Source organism: Xyrauchen texanus, chromosome 40 (assembly GCF_025860055.1).
Source record: "Xyrauchen texanus isolate HMW12.3.18 chromosome 40, RBS_HiC_50CHRs, whole genome shotgun sequence".
NCBI lineage: Eukaryota > Metazoa > Chordata > Actinopteri > Cypriniformes > Catostomidae > Xyrauchen > Xyrauchen texanus.
In genome coordinates, this window is record NC_068315.1 from 25,330,249 (window position 1) to 25,350,773 (window position 20,525).

Sequence of the window (20,525 nt, forward strand, 5' to 3'; positions counted from 1 at the left end):
GTTCAAGTAATAAAGTTCAGGCTGTAAATGTGATGGATTAATTGTAGAATGTGCAGTTATAGGTGTGCAGTCATCAGCATTTCACAATGGCTTAAAATGTAGCTCATCCAACCAGAATTTAAAGTTGGAACTGTTTGTTTTATCATTTATAAAAACCCTTTTTGATTCTAATTTGAACATTATTTTTGCAACTAAATACCATACTCTCTTGTTTCATTTATTTTTACTTAGTGCCCTTCACATACTAACTAGTCTAGTAGTGAAATGTTCTAAACCCTAGTCACCCACCAATTTATTTTCATCCTTTAATTTTACCACTGTCATTTCCTCTCATCCCATTCTGCATCAAATGGTCAGCCCATCCTTTTCTCGCACATATGCCAACTCCCACTCATTTATTTCCCTTGATCAAAGCAGTGGAAAGCCTTTGCCTGTCCTTTCATCTTATTGATTTGATATAAAAGTAAAACACTTCCTCTCAGGCATTTCTTTTAAAAAATAACAGTCCCTCAAACACTTCAGGATTCGTGTCCTCTCCTTTTATTAACAGTTATACAGACAGTTAACAGTTGTATTTTACAAAAATCCTTTAGGGGGCTGTTCATTCCGTTCACGTCTATTGTCTGTCTGTTTGTTCAGTTCAGTTTGTTTGGTTGGTTTGAAAGTGTTGTTTAGGTTCACATTTATTTACATTGTACATTTATGCATTTGGCAGACGCTTTTATCCAAAGCGACTTACAGTGCAATTATTACAGGGACAATCCCCCGGAACAACCTGGAGTTAAGTGCCTTGCTCAAGGACACAATTGTGGTGGCTGTGGGGATCGAACCAGCAACAGCCCTGTGCTTTAGCCACTACGCCACCACCACTCCTAGGTTCACACCAGGGACCTCATCAAGTCCACATATTAGGGTCCATGTTAACTCTGTTATGGTTTGCAAGTGGTATATAAGCAATCCATCCTAACTCATTGAAGTGAACTAATGTTGATGAATTATAATTAGCATCTTTGTATACATCCGGTCACACATCTTACAGTATAATACATTTCTCAAAGCTGATTGTCTCTGAATAAATTGCCTATGGAGAGGAGATTCTTAGCATCTTTTGCAAAGCATCTGCATAAAATAGTTTATAGTACAAATAGTACATAAATACATCATGTAAATAGTACGTATATCCATTATTACCTAGATTGTTGCATTGAATTCATTATATGTACACGATAAAGCATGCAATTTACCTGAACTTGGCTTGAGTGCCTTTTAGTCATAATTGTCTGGCAAAAGTCAGACTGTTCATTGGTTTGTTTCTTGCACAAGAACTCTGTCTGTTAAAAGGCAAATCTTGAGGGGAATGCTGAAAATTTGGAAAGCTGTTTTTATTGAATGTTTGAGACACCAGACAGCTGACTATGACAAAAGTTAACCAGCACTCTGTAAGGGTGCCAGTTATGATCTTTTTTCATGGAACTAAAGAGCTACAACCAAATCTAGTCTACAGTAACAAAAATGTTGTGGGGTTTTCTTTGGCACGTATTCTGTAAATCCCTTGAGCTTAGATGTGTTTTTTTACTCTTTGCTGTGCAATATCAAAAGATCTTGCTTGCTTTGAAAGTAACAGAGTTATAATAAACTAATGTTTGCTCTTTTTCACTTCAGGGTGGTGTACTTGCAGGTCAGCATGAATGAGGGTCTAACATTTATCACCAGTTCGGTGCACATAACCACAACAGAGTGTGTAAGTCTGACTACACAAACACACACAAATACATACACATCAGCACTTCCAGCCGAATTCATGTCATTAGCATGCAGGTGAACGCTGCTGAATGTCACATATTAAACACTTGAATTATTTAAATCACTGTTGTTGCTGTAACTAAATATAGCTATTATACAATTACATTATGTTACATTATAAATCATTGGCAAGTTTATGTACAATATATGTGCACGTTTTATGGATGGACTCGTTGTAATCCAACTTTTCCTCATATTCCCTTATTTCTCTTCTTTTCAATTCCCTTTTCACATTCAGGCCATCCACTTTATTGTTGTTTTCTCTTCACAAATCTCACACCATCCCCCCAAACAACACGAACACACACATATAAACTCATCAAGGGCCAAACCACAGGGGCTTAAGCATGTCCCCAGCCAAAAGCCCCGATTCCCTGAAGATCCAGTCTCTGATTTAGACATCAACAAAATAAGATTTACATTTAGACATCAACAAAATAACTTTTAAGACATTCTGTCTATTTGAAACACTTTAAAAATGTTCATCCCATTCTTTTGCAATGACACTCTATTTATATATGAGATTGTTGTGTTCATACCCTAGGAAAGATAAGATTTCAGTATGCTATTGAGGGTTTATAGTTTTATGAGTGCACTTCTATTACACTTCAGAAACATCAAATTCGTCTGGTAATGGTACCGTGGTAATGTAATATTATACATTAAATATATATATATATATATATATATATATATATATATATATATATATATATATATATATATATATATATATATATATATATATATATATATATATATATAATGCCTTCAATTAGTTTTGTAGGTGTAGATTAAAACATTACCATTACCATACAAATTGGTACACTGGTAACACTTTACAGTAAAACTCTAAAGATTTTGTTAACATTAGTAAATGCATTAAGTATCATGAACTTAAAATAGTATCATGAACAATGTATTTATATTTATTTTTAACGTTTATTTATACAAATATCATTGTTAGTTCATGTTAGTTCATAATGCATTAACTAATTGTAACAAAACTTCACAGCAGGAGGGGAAGGAGGACACGGGGTATCTGTTTCTTCATCTCACAAGTAAAGGTTTTAATTAATAAAACTTGCAGCGTTACAGCAGCTCAAAAGCTTCACAACAGTCATCAGCTTCTCAATGGCTTGTCAGCGTCACAATAACATTATCAGCATCACCATAACTTTTATCAGTGACTCCCCATCGGTGGTGTGGTACTTTTATACCGCTATCCCCAAACTCACTGCAATTAGAAACAAGTGTTAAACATAATCTGGCTCAGGTGTATGCACCCTTACCGCTTTCTCTTCCGCTGCCACACTAATGTTAACATATAAAACATCTAACTTTAAAAATGTATTAGTATATGTAGAAATGAACATAAGCTGTGCTGTATAATTGTTGTTCATTTTCTCAATGGAAGAGTTGGACTGGAAAGTTATGGAAAAACAGTCAGCAATGTTTCCAGCATAAATGGGAACTTCTTCAATACTGTTTAAAAGCATCTCAGGTTATCGTGACTTTAGCACAGATGGTATTAATAAAACTTAAAAACCGTATCAGGATGCACCTAATGACGTTGCTTGATGAACTGTGACTATGCAGAGCTGTAATCTAGACAAAGGGTGGCTACTTTGAAGAACCAAAATAAAAAAAAGTTTGATTTGTTTAACATTTTGTAGTTTTAATGATGAATATTATGAAATGTGAAAAAAAAATTACAATATAGAATGATGTGATAGGTGTGTCCGAGATAGGTGTGTCCAAACCTTTTAAGTGGTTGTGTACTATGGTACTGAATGATTGCCATTTCTCGTAATATGGTATTAACATCAAAGAATACCGTATTATTAATTTGGTACTTTAAATTTTTTTTTTTTTTTTTTTTTTTGTGTGAATATAATAAATATGCTGCATCTCTTTTTCTCTCTCTCTTAAACACACACACACAAACACACATACATGTTCTCTTCTGCTTGCAGTTTGATGGCACTATTCTCCTGATCACCCTGTTGGTGTTGTTTCTGTTATTGGCTCTGTTGTTCATGTGGTGGTTCTGGCCGCTTTGCTGCACTGTTGTAAGTGTTCGACTCATTTATCATCTTGATATCAACCTTTGAAAAACATTCACATGGCAAATTATGTGCTTGTATTGTGCTAATCAGGGAGTCAATGCCTATGGATTTGCGGTAAAGACTGAATTTATGGTCAGCTAATCTCCAAAGATCACACACAGTATAACCAGATGTCTTGATTTCTGTGAAATGAACTCTGTGGTTAAGATTTAACTTGCTATACTATATTATGTGTATAATGTAACTCGCGTTGACATTAGATATGCCTGAATATTTGATACAACATACTGTATGTGATGTTTCTTTCCACAGGTGATCAAAGAACCTCCACCTCCTCCACCTCCAGAGCCAGTGAGTTGGAGTTTCACCACTAAGTTTATTTTTCAGAGGACAATTTTATATTCAGTTGACTGAATCAGCCTAGGGAACTAGGTTGAGGAGTGAGACTTATCCCTGGGCCTTCTTACAGCTGCCTACGTTCCTTAATTAAAGATCCGTCACAGGCCTCAGAATCCAGTTACAAAAATGATAAATTAGATTTATATTGACATACAATGAGAATAATGATCTCAGAACACAAGTTTCCCATTGCTTGATGGCTTCATCTCATGGTCTGTATTCCCAGTAACAATGCCCATGTCAACATCTAAGCCATAAGGAACTGCATGTTCTCACCAAGAGATTCATGTAGAGACTTTAATGAAAACCATCAGATGTCTTTGAGTATAAAAACATCAACGTGTCAAAACAGCAGCTAAAGTTGCATTGGCAGATGACTCCTGTGAGCAGATGTTTCATACCTCTCTTGCCTCATCAGACTATGTTTTTCCTCCTTAGGAGTCAGATGATGAGGACGGGATGCCAAAGAAGAAATGGCCCACTGTAGATGCATCATATTATGGTGGTCGAGGAGTTGGCGGGATTAAAAGAATGGAGGTTGGTGTCTTCAAAAGAGGAGATGCAATCCAAGAAGATAAATGTGCATAGAAAGGCATTATTACTTTATGAATGTCATGCACAGTATGAATGTGTGATTTTGGTAATGACATATTTATAAGACACCCTAAACTCTACTTAAAAAGCATTAGTTAGAGTTAAAGGGATAGTTCACCCAAAAACAAAAATTCTCTCATTTACTCACCCTTATGACATTCCAAACATGGCTTTCTTTCTTCTGCAGAACACAAATGAAGATTTTTAGAAGAATATTTCAGTTCTGTAGGTCCATACAATGCAATTGAATGGTGGCCAACATTTTTAAGCTTCAAAAAGCACATATATAGGCAGCATAAAAGTAATCCATACGACTCCTGTGGTTTAACCCATTTCTTCAGAAGCGATCTAATCGGTTTTTGGTGAGAACATTTCACAATAAATTTTGACATCAACAGTCTCCTTGTCAATCATAATTTCAAGCTTGACTGCACTACCTAACACAAGCTAGTGCTCTGCGAATGCGTGAAGTGCTAGGAAGTCTAGTTGAGCTTGAAATCATGATTGTGCGTAGAGACTGCAATGGCAAGGTGTACAGTAAAAAAAGGAGTCATATTTTCCTTTCTTACCCAAAATTGATTAGATCACTTCAGAAGACATTGAATCAACAAATGGAGTCGTATTGATTACTTTTATTCTGCCCTTATGTGCTTTTCGGAGCTTCAAAATGTTTTGTTTGTATGGACCTACAGAGCTGAAATATTCTTCTTAAAATCTTTGTTTTTAACAAAGTCATACACAGGTTGATTTTTATCAAAACTTTAGCCTAGTACTAGACCCAGACTTTTAACCTTAAAATGGGACCCCCCCAACCCCCACAACCAGTACTTTTTCACTTATAAAGTTTCATCAAAAGTGGGTGTACTTGATTACCAATGAGACAAGGTCAATGAGCATGACTGAGATGAAATATGATGAAATATAACAGCATTTCTGAGATTAGATATAATGTTTAAAGAAAGTGAAACATCATTTAATAACAATATTGTTTATTGTGCATTGTTTCCAATCAGGCAAAAAGTGTGAAAATATTATTTAATCATGTGTATTTAGGATAAATAAAATGCTTTAAAATTACGCTTAGGAGGACAAAGTAGTCTACCATTTTATTCTATGTGGTCCAGGTTCGCTGGGGAGGAAAGGGTTCAACTGAGGAAGGGGCCAAGCTGGAAAAACCCAAGAACGCTGTGATAAAGATGCCAGAGCAGGAGTTTGAACCCTTTGAACCCAAGCCCAGAAAATCAGATGGCAGGAGGCCAGTTCAAAACAGGAAGTGGTATTCTCCCATTAGGGTAAATATGCTTTGTTTCTATCTGTTGCTGATGTTCAAATAATGTTGTAAGCTTGGATCTAGAGATGTTTACTTAATTCCATACATTTCTGCTTTCCTATTTCATATGTTTAGGGTAAACTTGATGCGATCTTGGCTCTTTTCCGCCGTGGATATGACCAAGTTTCACTTATGAGACCTCAACCAGGAGATCATGTGAGTATCCAGCCTAAAATGACCAAAGACCCTGTTGGATTTCTTGTTGAAAAAGGGTTGTTGAAAGTTATTGAAAGCTAGGGCTGGGCATATTAAAGGGCTCATAATTTATAGCCACTACATTATGTCAAATCCATGAACTACAGTATACTACATTCCAGTCAGTTTCAGATTATAATATGAGGAGGGATTTTCTCATTATAGAGCATTTGAATAGACACAAAATTGTTAAGTGTAACATTATTCTTTAATATTTTTGGTCCATTTTCCCAAAGGAGAAAGACGTTTTAGATGTTTACTAAAAGTTCATTGCCAACTTTTAGGTACACTATACAGTAGATGACCTTAAATCTAAGAGACTTGGACTAAAAGCTATAAAATTCACATTTTCCAATTACTATTCCAGCTGAAAGGGTTAGTTCACCCAAAAATGAAAATTATCCCATAATTTACTCACCCTCAAGCCATCTTAGGTGTATATGACTTTCTTCTTTCAGCCAAACACAATCTGAGTTATATAAAAAATATCCTGGCTCTTCCCAGCTTTATAATGGAAGTGAATGGTACCTTGGATTTTGAAGCCCAAAAAAGCGCATCCAGCCATCCATCAAAAAAGTAATCCATAAGGCTCCATTTGGTTAATAAAGGCCTTCTGAAGTGAAGGGATGCATTTTTGTAAGAATAATGTATAACTTTATAAACTCTAATCACTGGCTTCTGGTAACGGCAGTCCGTGCGTTCACGAGAGAGTCGAGTTCCAGTGTATGACGTAGGTGCAGCATAAGCTCTGGTGAGAAGTGACGAATGTGGAAGTTATAAATAGTGGAAGTTATAAATAGGGATATTTTTCTTAACAAAACGCATCACTTCGATTCAGAAGGCCTTTATTAACCCCCTGGAGCCGTATGGATTACAGTACTTTTTTGATGGATGGATGCGCTTTTTTGGGCATCAAAATCTAAGGTACCATTCATTCTGATTGTAAAGCTTGGAAGAGCCTGGATATATTTTAATATATATCTGATTTTGTTTGGCTGAAAGAAGAAAGTCATATACACCTAGAATGGCTTGAGGGTGAGTACATTTTGGGATAATTTTCATTTTTGGGTGAACTAACTCTTTAATATGCAGAGACAACTTTAAGCTAAATTTCTTGGTAACTGAAAGCGCTGTGTCAATGTGGTGCTAAAACAATCCTCTGTTGGTTTTGATTGGCCTCTCCAGGCTGACACAACAACATTGACTCAAACAATGGCATGAGTTGGGGCGGGACTATTTGATTCTTAAATTAACAGAAGATGGGGGTGTATTTGGAATGTTGTTTGAAAACAATGATTATTTTTGTAGTTCCGTTTGGTGGCCCAGAAATGGCACACTTCAACTTTAACATTGTGTGGCCCACACCCTCAAGCTCGTACATTGTGTTTGGTCTTTGCTATACACTACGCATCATTTCATTTCATTTAAACTGACTGATCTCAGTTCTGGACACTCTGGGCTGACTCTTTTTGACATGCCAATCTGAAAATTTCAGTGATTTATCGCATTAAAAGCATAAGTTAAAAAAGTTAAGATGACCTCCTGTGAGGACAATGAGCCTTACTTACCTTAGAAATCCTATATCCAATGTGCATTATCATATTGAGAATCTATAGGTTTATCCAAAAGCTGGAAAATTTAGCTTTCAGCTAAATATGCTGTATATGGAGTTAGGAAAAAAATAAGGTGCATTTCAAACTGTTCAGAAACCAATACAGTCAATACAAAGTAATTCCCTAAATAGGGAGCAAGGGATTAATAGGAATTAATAATGCTAAATCAAATTTTTTACATGGTTGGTGGTGATTCGACGATGATGGTCATTACATTGAATCAGAATTATTTATGTTAATTTCTGATTGGTTAAATGCTTCAGCATTGGCTATCACTTGTTTTGACTGTGAAAAGACAGAACATTGAGAATTTGTTGCAAGAGTAGAAAAACATTGTAACATAAAATTCATATCAAGTTAAATCTTTTTTATTTGTATAGTTTTTTAATATGTGCCTTTTCCAATACACATTGTTCCTATGCAGCTTTACAGAAAATCAGATGTAATGTCTGTAACATCTTTAAAAAAATCCAGCAACAGTCTTAACCAAAAGGGTTCAAGGCTTTTGGAACTTGTAAATTCTTGTCCTTTGGATTTTTTGATTCGTTCCGCCTTCCTTTACTTCAACTTTGCCAGACATTACCTTACCTTTCATTTGTCAGCCCACATCAGCAACGCCCCATCAGTGGCCAAACCACTAATGGGTGCCAAGAAACATCATAGGCACAGCTTTCAACCTGCATTAAATCAGTAACCATAAAGCTAATATAAAACATGTATTTTGAAACTTTCCAGCCAGATAGTTTGCTTTTAAAGGCCTGTCTCTCACACACATGGTTTGTCTTCACAACACTGACTTTTAATGTGAAATCACCGGTTTATCACTGATGTGGTGGGGGTTTCTGCACTGTTGGACTGTCTGTCATTGGGTTTCGTACCATCTTATTGAGTGGAGTCAGTGCACCTTTCACACAGTTGCTTTGGTTCTGCTGAGATAAACTGTCTTCAGGTACTAGTTCATTCTGTGTGTTATTTGCAGACTATCTAACATCATATAACAACACTTTTAACTGCTTCTTTATCACTAAGAGCGTCTCATCACTGCCAAAAGCAACTAGTGAAGTGTGAAATAAGACTATTATTTGATTGTGTGCAAACTTTGGATGGCACATGACCGGTTCTTATTCTATGCATACAGTTTAGCAACAAATGTTTTTTAGTCAAAATGCTCCCAGATTTTTTTATCCAACTGGTTTCAATTGCCCTCGAGGAAAAGGTTACATGATGCAAAGTTCCTTGCAATGGAAGGATTTTCATCTCCTCATCCTGTAATGCTATGGCTCTTTCTGCTGCTTTGTGGTTTGTGACGAGAGGGCTGAAAAATGCCCAGACTGACTCTTTCTCTCTCTCTCTCTTTATGAGTATGGAAAAACGAAATGGGCATCATTTCCTTTCTAAAGTTACTTTAAAAGAATATAAGCGTTATCCAGCGGTGCTTATACTGTGACTGTCCCTTACATATACAAAGGAGTAGTTCACCCAAAAATAAACATTTTGCCATAATTTACTCACCTCCATGTTGTTCTGACACGGTATTGTTTTCTTTCATCTGTGAACCACAGAAGGAGATCTTATGCGGAATGTTTGACCTGCTATTTTCCATAAAGCAAAGGTGGATGATGATTTATACTGCCAAGCTGCATGTAGGAGAATAAAGCACCATAAAAGCATCATAAATAACTGGTGCACTATATTCCAAGTCTTCTGAAGTAGAAGTCGACCGATACTGGATTTTGCCAATACCAATAAGAAATGGTGCCTTTTTATGCGCTGTGCTAGGTTTGACTTTATCGACGCCAAATGGTGGTTCTTGTGTGTCACGTGACCTATTGTAATGTGTTCAAAAATCTGACTTCAAATTAGATTTAGGAGCCACGACATTGGGGTAATTTTCATTCTGTTCCTCACACAAAATTATCATGGCATCAGAATCAAAGTATAAAGCAACCGTAATATGGATCGCTTTTATAATCCTTTAATGTCGATTTTTGCCTTGTGTGTCAAAAGTTATTATTTCCTTTGTTCATTCTGCCATTTTACCTACACTGAAAAAACCTGAATACATTTGGTTATGCCAACAAAACAAATTTTAAGGTTTAGATCAGGTAGAAATAGTTCCTTAAGGTAAAAACTGACCCTTAAAAGTGTTTCTGACCAATACTTTCTCAGCAACATGTGCCGTTCACCATTTTTCTGACAAACATTTTTTCAAATGAGAGTCTATGGGATTAATGTGATTTTGAGTAGTTTGTAGCAGAATTTTTATAAAAATAAATCTAATAAATAAAAAAAAGTTGAGGTCGGGTCACTTGTCATAGTGACACAAAGTACCAAGAGAGGATGCACACCGTGTTTTTTCTTTATTAAAAAAAAAATCTTTAAATAAATATTATCATTTATTATCATATTATCAAATATCATTCCTATAGCAAGTTCTGTAAAGCTTGTAAGTGTGAGCAAAGGTAACCAAGGGGGCAGAGCTTAGCATCTGATCAGTTGCAGGTTACCACTTTCTACAGTGTAAAATTGTGCACAAATATTTTTGGCTTTACCTAGCCTCCCTGTGTGTTCATGCTGGGTTGAAATGATCACTTTGCATTTTTGTATAACGAGAAGGTTAAATGTTGCTTCGGTTGAATTCTTTTGGTTAGGTTTTGAACTCTGCAGTACAGAATACTTGTTTGTCTGACTTCTATAGTGTATCATTATCTCCCCTCAGTCTGGTTTTCTCATCTGTATCCTGGCTAAGCACTCTTCCTCATGCTTTTACATTCAGTCTAACAATGCACTGGGATCAGTCTCTGACGTGAAACACAGTGGGTCAGTGTGCCATAATTATACCCCACCCCTGCCCCCCTCCACCCCCTCACACACTCACTCTGGAGGAGGTTAGTGGATGAGGTCATACAGTATACAGAGCTGTCTCTGCAAAACAGCCACATCAAACAGCTAAGTCATCATCTTGAGACTTACTTCAGACTTATGATCCCTGATATAATTGCAGATGTTTTCTTCTGGTGTATTTATTTCTTTGCCGTGAGGGGAGGACTTCATAAACAAACAACCTTCAAAACACCTTCTTTACCTCTCTTGTAATGTGCCCTTGAATTATATTTGACAAAAACTTGACACGAAACTGGGTTCACAAACAATTGTACTTCCATAAAGTGTTTCAGTGAAACAGAATATTAAACGAGAATAAAATATAAGTCGGGACTTGATTTTATTCATTACACATTGATTAGATCATAACAAGTTATGTTGAAAGTTTAGGAATCCTCCCATCTCAGCAACTCGGTTATCATCTAGAATTTCAAGTTTCCCACTTGAACTTCCGCTGGGTCATTCATGTGCTCGGAACTCATAATTTTGATATTTCCGAGTCCAGTTGAAGGGCATATGTGATGGCTCGCGCCACGCTCGCACGAAAACAAGGTGTAACAGTTTGTATTTGGGTCAAAAAGAGGAAGCGCCACACAGCGATTCCAACTCCGTAATGTCACTGTTTATTACCATAATTTCCGGACTATTGAGCGCACCTGAATGTAAGCCGCACCCACTGAATTTAAAAAAAAAATATCATTTTGAACATAAATAAGCCGCACCGGTCTATAAGCCGCAGGTGCCTACCGGTACATTGAAACAAATGAACTTTACACAGGCTTTAAGGAAACACGGCTTGTAACAAAAATAAATAGGCTTTTACGAAACACGGTGTGGCAGCGGGGGCGTGGTCAAGCACCTGTCCGGGAGAGAAAAGCGGTAAGGGCACTTACATCAAGTGCTGAAAACTGTCACACTGGTGCCAGTGTGACAGTTTTTTATTTTCTGTTACAAGCCGCTGCCCCCGCTGCCACACACGGCTTGTAACAAAAAATAAAAAATTAGCAGTAAACAGTAGCCTAGCAAGAAAGTCATTGGTCACTATCTTCCTCCTCTTATGCACATAAAACCACTGAAGTCATCTCCTTCGGTGTCGGAGTTGAATAGCCTCAGCTTTAGTTGTCTTTTTGCACGGAGTCAATTCATCAATCGCCTTCAACTTGAAAGCTGCATCATATGCATTTCTCCGTGTCTTGAGGGTGACAAAATGACTACCGTAATCAGAATGATGGGAAGTTTGAGCACGCTCGATTTAATCTTTAAAGTTTGACCTTAACCCGTTCTGCAATTTCATTGGTCTAATGAAAGCTTCATGCCGCCAAAAAACTGAGCACGTCACAGAATGTTGTTTTTTTTTTAAATAAAATTTGAAAGCGGGAAAAATCCATATATTAGCCGCATCGTTGTTTAAGCCGCGAGGTTCAAAGCGTGGGAAAAAAGTTGCGGCTTATAGTCCGGAAATTACGGTAACAGAAAATAAACACATCCACATAAAGCACAATGGTGAAGCTTCAATTCAAATGCATAAACTGCTTCTCAGTGGGCTCTCTCTTCCTTTTGGTGGACTGGGTCATCTTTTTCATCAAATTTCATTTTTGCTTTGTGAAGATCCCTCATCCCAATTTTCCTTCCTGACCTCCAAGATGCCACACGGCTTATGCCTATATCATAATTTGAATGGAGAAAATCCTGTGGAGGCTTGCGGGACCTTTTGCACTGCAAGTAACAGGGGTTCAAGCCACTTATCCCAATTCCGAGAATCTTCATGCACGAACTTACGAATCACATTTCTTAAGGTCTTATTAAATCGTTCGACCAAGCCATCCGTTTGTGGATGGTACACGCTTGTCCGATAATTCGTACAGCTTGTGTAGTGTACTTGACATGAAAGTAGTCCCCTGGTCGGTGAGGATTTCTTTAGGAATCCCCACTCAGAAGCTTATTCTGAAGAGTGCCTCTGCCATTCTACGTGCTGAGATGTTGCGCAGGGGCACTGCTTCCAGGTATCACGTTGCGTAGTCCACCAGAACCAACACAAAGCGATGCCTGCATGCTGACTGTTCTAATGGCCTGACGAGGTCCATGCCAACTCTGTTAAAGGGAACATCGACCAATGGAAGAGGGAGCAATGGCGCATTTGGAGTGGCCGGCGGATTCACCAGCTGACATTCGCGGCATGTCATACACCACCGGCTAACATCCCGTGAATGCCTGGCCAAAAGATACGGGTCATGAGACGGCTTAGTGTTTTCCCCTGTCCCAAGTGACCTGCTATTGGACTATGATTACCCACTTGGAACAACATTTCCCGATGACTCCTTGGTACTAACAACTGGGTTGTATCTTCTTTTGTCTGAGCATCCTGCTTCACTCGATACAACAGATAATTTATAAATGAGAAATACAGATATGTGAGTGCAATGCATGGCTGAAGGGGTTGACCATCAATAACTTTTACTTTGTCAAACACGTGCTTAAGCGTCTCGTCCTCAGCGGGAATTCCCCTAAGGGCTGGTGAAGCCGAGGCTTCTCGTTACAACCACAGCCTCAATGTTATGCTTTTGACCCCGAAATAGAATCGTGATGATTACTGCAGGATTATCGTAAATATCCCGATGCACAAACCTCACCTTCACCCGATTATTTACATCCAATGCCCCATTTTGAACCAACCATTGATGAATGGAGGTTTGGTTTGAATCCACATAGGCTTCAGGTTGTTCAGGTTGAACCCTGTGGACCTGTGGAGTGTCAATGCCAGATCAATATCCCCATCACCGGGTACTGTTGAACCGTGTCCCGGCTCCCCGCAATGCCAAAAGAGCACCCCAAACCTCACGCACACACACTAGTGGCAGCTTACCCCACCTGAGAGGAAGAGTTGATAGAGCCGTGGGAGAGAGAGACAGGAGTGTTACTGCACCCTCGAGGCCAGGCCACTGGTAAAGTCTTCTGCTCTGCTTCATTCTACTGTATTCCTGGAGCGCGCTCATGTCAGCCTATAGTATGAGGATTACATATGCAAGTGAGACATCAGGCTTCCCTCGATATCAGAGCGCAGATGACAAAATGTATGCAACCCATTTGAATTTTACTAAGAATTTTCTAGTTTTAAGCACTGTGGAGGAAATCAAACCTCTTCAACAGAAAGCCCAAACATTATTAACAGCACAGAGGTTTAACAAGTTTAAGACAAGTTTACAGCAGCAACATCTGTGGTATTTTGATTTAAAATGTAGAAATATGATAAGTTTTAAATTAAGCAATCTATTTGGAGGAATCTATTAAACTTCAATTTTATTAATACTGTGGCAGTTGTAGTTAAAGTTTCTAAATGTGTTTAGGCTACTATATTTTCATTACAAATACTACTAAATAATAAGTTATTATTTGAATATTATTATTATTTCGTTTTTTTAGAAAGACTAGCCACATTGGCCACAGTAATGAGGAGCCATCCATGGTCTTACCTGTGCTTATATGGCATTGCACTGTAAATATATGGGCAAATACATGAAGGGCTTTTAAGTCTGGACCGCCAAGACTTATGGATACATTATTGACAAATTTTTCCTCCTATGCAATATATGTTCTGTTCGAATGATGTTTGATAAAAAAAAAGACATTGTTTGTCTTCGGATATTCCTAAAGATTACTTAAATCATTAAGAGTCTGATGAAAGGAAAACAATATATTTTATGGGGTAGGAAACAAAAATAGGATTGGAATCTGAATTAGAATCGAGGTAAGTGAGAAAAGTGTCATTTGATAGTGATTACACACCTGATAGCATTAGTGTGAGAGAACATAACTGCTCATAAAGCACTCAATATGATGCTGTGAACTCTTTCTTTACTATTGCACTATCCAAACTCAGTAGAGGTCTACTCATGGGTACAGTACGATTGGTATAACTAGTTCTATTGGTATAACTAGTAATAAGTAACTACTTCTAATGAGTGCTGAGTGACTCCAGCCATGTCTCCTAAGCAACCAAATTGGCCCGGTTTGCTAGGGAGGGTAGAGTCACATGCGGCAACCTCCTCATGGTCGCGATTAGTGGTTCTCGCTCTCAATGGGGCGCGTGGTGAGTTGTGCGTGGATTGCGGAGAGTAGCATGAGCCTCCACATGCTGTGAGTCTCCGCGGTGTCATGCAAAACGAGCCACATGATGAGATGCGCGGATTGACGGTCTCAGAAGCGGATGCAACTGAGACTTGTCTTCCATCACCCGGATTGAGGTGAGTAACCTTACCACAATGAGGACCTAGTAAGTAGTGGGAATTGGACATTCCAATTTGGGAGAAAAGGGGGATAAAAGAATAAAAGAAAAAAAAGAATAAATATATGGACTTACCTTATTTTGTGCATTAACTGCGGCCTTGTTGAATATCAGGCATATTTCTATGGCAGTGGCATGGTACTTTCAATACTCATGGAAAATGTGTTTTTATCAGGATTTGGATGTAGGACCCATTAAATTGCAGAGAATGTAAGTGTTATTAACCATATTGATCAAGTGACACAAATCATGGCTAGAATTAACAATTACTGTATCGACCTTCCAAGTTAATCCTAAAGTATTCTTTGATTTTGACGTGAGCACCCTGAGCCTGTCAAATTAAACAGGTGGTTGGTGCATGTGCACTATGACTGTACGAGACACTGAACTTCTCTTCAGGAGTTTAGTCTCATAAAGATGCCTCTATAGTCCTTCATACTTGAGTTATACAATTACGGGTATCTCCAGACCTCCTCACACACGCGCTCTTGCCGTGCAAATCCACTGTTGACGTTTTTACCTTCATCTCCTGTTGTTTACCAGTGATTACATCTTCTTCTAGCACATCGTCAAATGCGCCACCTTTTGGACCCACAAGTTATAACTCATAATTCCAGGCGCATGCACATTCTGCGTGTTCAAAGACACGCGCTTAGAAAAATCGTGCTGAACGCGTTCAGTGCTCGAGCACACTGCCGATGACGAGAATTGCGTCATGGGTCCTGTACAGCATTCACGTTTGACCGAAGTATATTTTGGGCTTTAGGCTTTTGATTTTTGCACACACTTCACTTCTACTGGTCAATTTTGCTTTAAAAAATAAATACATTTATTGAAACACAAAAAAAAAACTAATATAAACCTAAAATATTTCTAAATTCAAATTACACTTCAAACTAAACAAAAATATATAAAAATCACAAAGTGGTCAAAAATCCCATATAACCATCTCCCGTAAAATCCAAACATTCTACCCTCTCCAACTACTGTCAGAAAGACTTGCAGAATTGGTAAAGTTGACATGACATTTATTTGATGAAAAGAATTATAAGGTCTATTTTGGCGGAATTCCTGTCTGGATTGCCACTTGAACCGTCAGATCCTGCTGGAGATAGGGGCGTGGGGCCTACCCCTGTGGAGGACGAGACTTAACTGGTGGTAGTGGAGAGGTGGAGGTTGTCGTGTTGGCACACAGTCCCACAAGTGGTGGATTGTAAGCAGTCTTTTAAAGCAATGGCTAATGTACTAGATAATGGTGTGATGATGTGCAGCTGCGAGTCCCCCTCTAGAACTATGCTTATGCTTACATTTAAACCAGCCTCTTTTGCAGTGACTTAAAATCCCTCTTTGACACAAGGTGAAAAATATATTTTCAGAGTTTGGACATTAACTTTATTACCACCAGCTGGTGGAGTCTCCAAACTGCAAATACAGGAACTGAGAATAGACTTTCTGCTGAGAATAGAGGTGCTTCTGAAACATCTAAACGCAATGACCATTTTCTCTTGAAATTAGCAAATTGTGCTTTGTGGCACTCAATACCATACAATACATCCACAGATTATGTGCATACACCCAGAGATACAGCAAAAATGCCCACTTACCGTCACGAAAATTGCACTGATAATTAATGCTCTCACGAAACTTAGATGAGACGTTATGCACAGTCGCTGCACCGAATGCGGTCACGAAAATAGAGCCCCGAGTGTAATCACGTACAATAATATGAAATTATTTAAAATTTGTTTCTGAACACATTATTTAGCACATTGCTCTGCTGATTGAGCATCACGACCACCGCAGCTTAACAACGTTGGTTCAACCAAATGGCTCAAGCAATTCCATTTGGTGACTCAAGTGGTACAGAAAATGCACACTTCAGCTTTAAAGAAAGTAAATAGTGTCAATTTTGATTTCATGTTGACTTTAATACAAGAACATTAAATATACATGTATGGTTCTTTTCAGTTTAAAAAATATATATATACAGATTTACTTATTAGGTATTGTTCATGAAGTCAAGTGAGTCTCTTTAGAGGAGCATTTGAGGTTATAGAGGACTTTCCATGATGCATTTACAATTCTGGGTGATTTCATCTGTGGTTTTCACAGGGCTCAGCCAATGTGCGAGATGTTGTATATGTGTGCGAGTTAGTAAGAAATTAGCGACGAGTGAAAGAAAGAATTGCTCAGATTTGGGTGTCATTACCACAGCAACATTCTGGAAAATAGGACAAATTGCCTGCATATTGGACAGTGGCCACTTTCAACAGAGAAGGATGACCTCACTGATGTGCAATGTTTCTGTTCTTGTTCTTTCCTCAGGGCCGATGCATCAACTTTACACGAGTGAAAGAAGAGGCTGCAAAAGCCCCACCACGAGTTCAAAGCCCACCTCCACCCCCGCCAGACTATCACCCGGTTCCTAGCCCGGTCACGTCTCCCCAAACAGCCCACCTCCGAGGGGACCACCCCTGGCACAGTCTCCACCAGGTCCACCACCTGCCCGAACCCTCCCAGGACCACCTTGCCCCCCTCCAGCACGCCCCCCGCCTAGCCTTGATGGTAGGCCATGAGAGAAAGACCCCCCCTTCCCCATCCAGTACAATTCTTCCAAATAGCCAAAAAATGCTCCTCTCGCCAAAGGATTATAAAAAGCACGGTATTTATCAGTCAGGTTAGATTAGGATGTGGTGTGTAGTTTGTTGCTGGACAGCAAAAATTATAAGAGCAAAAATAAATAAATAACTGTCTTGACAAAAAAATTCAACTACTGAGATTTCCAGAAGCAAATGAGTAAAGATTAAGAGAGATCATTTTTAGCTTTAGAATGACTGAAGTACTCCTTTTTATTGAGGCTGGACATTTCAGGAAGAGTTTAAAGGATAGATTAGCTTGTTGCATTTGAACTTGTTGAAGTTTTGGAGATTATGTCAAATTAAACCTGTATGCAGCGCTTTAAAGAACACATTTCCCAATATATATATATATATATATATATATATATATATATATATATATATATATATATATATATATATGCCAAAGAAGCCAAAATTTCCACTCACACACACACACACACAAAAACAGTTTAGATGCTATGTTTTGCTGTACAGCGTCCTGTGCTTGTGCCTCTAGTTTTTGTTATGGTTAGGTTTGGTTGTGTTTTACAGTTGTTGGTTTGCAAGCTCTCTCAGGTGAGTCTCTGACCCTGTTTCAGGAGTCTGAGACAATGTGACCAAAGAGGAACATCATTGCATGTCACAGTGTAAGATTAATGCAAGTAATGAATGTGCAAAGGCTTGGTTTTGACCATTTCCTTTAGTTTCACAGTTCTTTGAACGTCTTGGTAAATCACAAGATCCTTCATTTTGGTGGAACAGTTTATCTATAAATGACTTGGATGCTTGAATTTTGACGGATTCTAGAAGGTGCCAAAATAGGGTCTAAGAATGGTTTAGATTTAATTCTGAATGTTTATCTGGATGAATCTCATGAGGCATGTTCAGGTCACATTTTACCACAAAAGACAAAATAGTAAGAAATTATATTTTGCATAAAGAAAATTAAGCATATTTTAAGAGCATCAAAGGGATAGTTCACCCAAAAATGACAATTCTCCCATGATTTACACACCCTCCTGGCATCCCAGATGTATGACTTTCTTTCTTTTGTAGAACACAAATTGTGATTTTAGAAGGATATCTCAGCTGTAGGTTCATACAATGGAAGTGAATGGGTGCCAACATTTTGAAGCTCCAAAATCCACATAAAGGCATCATAATAGTAATTAAAATGACTCCAGTGGTTAAAGCCATGTGTTCAGGCATGATGTGATAGGTGTGGGTGAGAAACAGATCAATATTTAAGTCTTTTTGTTTCATAAATTCTCCTCCCTGACTAATAGGTGGCGATATGCATGATCAATGTGAATCACCAAAAACAGAAGGAGAAGAAAGTGAAAGTGAAGGAAAAAGGACATAAATATTGATCTGTTTCTCACCCACACCTATCATATTGGTTCTGAACCACCAGAGTTGACTGGAGTACTTTTATGTTGCCCTTGAGTGGATTTTGGAGCTTAAAAATGTTGGCACCCACTCACTTGCATTGTATGGACCTACAGAGCTGAAATATTTTAAAAATCATTATTTGAGTTCTGCAGAAGAAAAAAGTCTTACACATCTAGGATACCAGGAGGGTGATTAAATCATGAGAGAATTTAAGTATTTTTTTGCTATGTGATATTATTCACCCATCTGTTTATTAGTTTTTTTTGTCGGTTGATTTGTTAGAAAGTTTGAACCTCTCAGTCTATGCAAAGTCATGTTTTTTCTGTATTCCACATCTGTACTGTATGTTGATATCTTGTTTTCTTTGCATTTCATCATCAAACATATTGCAACTGCAGGGCAGTTCACGGCATTTTATTTATTATCCCCACGCCTAAAAGAAGGTACTTGAATACGACAAGGTGTCCTCTGTTAAACGCAGGATACTGTGCATGAAACCCAAAAATATAAAATGAAAAAAATCACTTAGATAATAACTAGTGCCTTCTGTGTTTGTTTGATTTTTGTTTTTTAATTACCTACTTCATTCAAGTATGATACAGTAGCACTGTTTATACATTTGTTCATTAAAAGATTGGTGCATGCATTTTATTTTCCCATTGTTCATTTGTAAAAAGGGACTTAGTAAAGTGCTCAGCTGTGAACAAGTGAAAACTTTCACCTCATCCCCATAAATTATTAAAATTAGTATAATGTGTCTTTCAAAGCTATTGACATTATTACATTTTTATTTTAATTTACCTTTATTTAAAATGAAAATGTAATCAAATCAATAGCTTTGAATGACTTTGATGGCAATAATTGCAATATGATCATATAGGTTTTGGATTTGGATTTATTTGGGTTTGTTTTCTTTACTTGTGGCAATCATTTGAAGTATTTTGATTTGTACTATTCCACAGAGAAAAAACATTAAAAGTTGATAGAATTATAAATCACAATTATATTGTGTTATGATGTAATAAGTGTAATAACAACAATACTCATGCATTTATTGAAATGCTCATGGAAGATTTTTTTTCCCACAGTATTAATAAAGGTTGACTTTCAAGCTCTTACTGGCAGTTGTTGGGTTATTGGGGGCTTTGCATGTGAACTGTGATCACAAGACACTCCTTAATAGGGAATTACTTTAAACACTCAAAGCTTCTTTTAGAAAAATGGCTTTCTGTTTTGTATATAGAATAGCTGTTGTAATAGGAATTAACTTTTTTGTACCCTTTAGGTCACACCTATCATAACACAATCAGTCACACATCACACACACACATATACAAGCACCCC

General features: G+C 37.7%; 1 pseudogene; it reads left to right on the forward strand.

Moving 5' to 3' along the window:
- Nucleotides 1–20,292, forward strand: part of LOC127633909 (anthrax toxin receptor 1-like) — a 40,133-nt pseudogene extending 19,841 nt beyond the window's left edge.
- The last annotated feature ends 233 nt before the right edge of the window (nucleotides 20,293–20,525 follow it).